Below are 2,996 nucleotides of genomic sequence, written 5' to 3' on the forward strand. Positions count from 1 at the left end.
GGTAATTTTTCTAGATGAGGCTTTGCCACCACTTCTGTCTGCCACATTCTCAGTTGGCACCAATAATGTAGCATGGAGCAGAAAAGCCACTCAACTGGTGGAAGACAGCCTGTCTGTGTCTTGTCAGAGCCACAGGGATCTGCAGGTTCTGCAGATTTTGTTGGGTGGCAGCTTGAAAAGGCAGAGCATGGAGTCACACGGATGGCAGTTGGAGCTCTGGCTCTGCCACTAACCAGCTGTGCGACTACAGACAAATTATTCAGGCTTTATGCATCACACTTTTATTCTCTGTAAAATAGAGTAAATAATAATTAATAATAATAATACGACCTCACTAGGCCCACCGTTAGCATTTACAGGACCCAAGGCAAGAATATAAACAAACAAAAAAACCCCAGCCCACAGCCGTCTCTCTTCTCTTTCTACCTGGTTCCGTCTTGCACTGCGAGGAGCCTGTGCTAGGGTTGACCCACCAGCCTGCAGGTCCTAATCCTTCCCCACTGCAAGCTATGCTTGGGAGGGCATGCGAGTCCTCGAAACATGGTTGGGCCATTGAGACTGGGAATTCTGGGGTGCTAGGCAGCAGAGTTTGGTCTAGAAAAGTCAGTGTGGGCTTGGGATGGTTGCACCTTTCTGGTCCCACAAGGAAGGAAGTGACAAGTGAAGGAGTCTCTAAAGTGTGGGGCTTCCATCGCCTAGGTCTGAGGATTAAATATGTCAATACATGCACCTGGCATGTCACTAGCACTTGATAAATGGTGGAAACTATTATTATTGATGTTGTTGTGGCAATACTGTTGTTGAAAGGGATCTCAAGGATGGTCTTGTCCAAATCCTTCATGTTATGTGTTGAGGAAACTGAAACAAATATTAAAATTCACCGTGATTAAACACATGCAGCGTGGGAAAGCCGGAAGTGGAACCCAGGCGCTTAGCACCCAGAGGCCTTCCGTCTGCTCCACACTGCAGTTTCTTCAGCAGCAAGAAGAGTTTGTGGGGTCAGCATCCACTTTAATATTCATGGTCCACAGAGGTGACTTGTGCTATAGCAATCTTCTGTAAAGGGGCGGAGAGTGTGTCCTTGGAGAAAGGGGAGGACTCCATGGGAGGCAGGGCCCTTAACCCTCCTGTGAAGGTCTTGTCAAGTTCATGTTGGAACACCTCAAATATTTACTGAACAATGGATAAAGAAGAAGGTGACATTTTGTACTTGATAGCAGGGTTTTGAAAGGTTCGGACTTAATATTTTAAGTCAGGAAGACCTATTCAGGTTCAGGAATCAGGTTTGCAGACTGAATTTCTTTTCATGAGTTAAGCATGGAATAAAAGTAAGTTTAAAATCTCCTTCCTTGTTCTCATTTTAAAACCTAGTTTGTTTCATTTTATCTATAATCAACACATTCTTTGGCTTTTGAGCACCTGAAGAATTCTTACACAATCTCTATTTTTACAACTTCTAATAATGGAAAAGCTTAAACATACGCAAAAGCAGAGGAAATAATATGATGAGAGTTTGGTATAATGATGCCCTGTGTACCCACGGTCCCTCCTAGCTTTCATAGCAACCGTGTATGATACATCTAGTGTCACCTATAAACTCCCCTTCTTCCCCTGGCAATAGATTCTGAATCAAATCTCAGACCTTTCATTATTTTATCCACAAATACTTTGTTTTCTAAAAGATGTTGTTGAACACTTTAAGCTTTTTCTCCACTTGGCTNTAACAGACAGGAGGTCGTAGTAATAATTTGCAACATGGAGTACATGAAAACATGGATAACTAAAGAGAAAGCGAAAACAGACGTCACCTTAGGGGGTCTGGAGTGGATTTATTGAGCCCATGATTTTATAGCATGTTGAGAGGCAGACAAGGTACTTCTCTAACCAGCATCACAAACGGAGCTTTTTCCATAAAAAAAAAGGCCTTTGGGAGGTGATGAGGTCATGAGGGTGGAGCCCTCAGGAATGAGGTTATTGATCTTATAAAAGAGACCTTAGAGAGCTCTCTTGCCTCTTCCGCCATGTGCAATTACAGGCAGAAGACAGCCATCTGTGAACAGGAAGGGGGCCGTCACCAAACACCGAATCTGCTGGCTCCTTGATCTTGGATTTCCCAGGCCCCAGAAGTGTGAGACATACATTTCTGTTGTTTATAAGCCACCCAGTTTATGGGATATGTGTCATAGCAGCTCAAAAGGACTAGGACAGAGACATGGCAAAAATGAAAGAGGAAAAGAGATTGTAGTAGCATGTCAACGCTCCCCGTGATAGCATGCTTTTAGTAGGAGAGGACCAGGAGGGGAAGGTGGTGCAGAGAGCACAGATGCTAAAAGCACTCTCCCGGCAGGCACACCTGAGTCTGCACCCTGGAGCTGCTACCTGGTGGCTGTTAGACTTCAGACAAGTTATCAGATGTCTCTAAATCTCAGTTTCCTCACTGAGGAAAGGGCATAATAATAGTACCTATAGTTCACTAGGGGGGGGTCAATGTAAGGTAATTAACGCTAAGGGACACTGTTAGTACCCAATAAATACTTGTTACAATAATCAGTGTCTCCGAAAAGAATTTAATTTCATAGAATCATAGAATCCTTTTTAAAAATGTAGCTTGGAAGTCCTTTGAAAGCAAGAAGTACTCACCTCTCATTTTATTTGTAACACTAAAAAAATGGTTAGTAATTAATATCCTCCCTATGCCCCCACAGGTGGCCTTCGGCTGGATGCAAATTTAAGAACCCAGTTAGATTACTCTCTATAAGAAAAGGAGGGACTATAAAGTCCACTGCTGTATCCTTCAGACCAAAAATAGTCCGGGCAACAGCAAGCGTGTCATAAATATCTGTTGAGTGAAAACAGACCTGAAATAGGGAGAAATCTTGAAGAGTGTGACTCAAGAAAGGAAAGGGCAAAAAGTTATTTGTTTTTGTTTTGTTTTTTCAGGGAGAAGGAAACAGAAAAAAAACTGGGGCAGCTGGTAGTGGAAGAGAATTTTGGGG

Source organism: Hipposideros armiger, unplaced genomic scaffold (genome assembly GCF_001890085.2).
Source record: "Hipposideros armiger isolate ML-2016 unplaced genomic scaffold, ASM189008v1 scaffold_1484, whole genome shotgun sequence".
In the NCBI taxonomy this organism is placed as follows: Eukaryota; Metazoa; Chordata; class Mammalia; order Chiroptera; family Hipposideridae; genus Hipposideros; species Hipposideros armiger.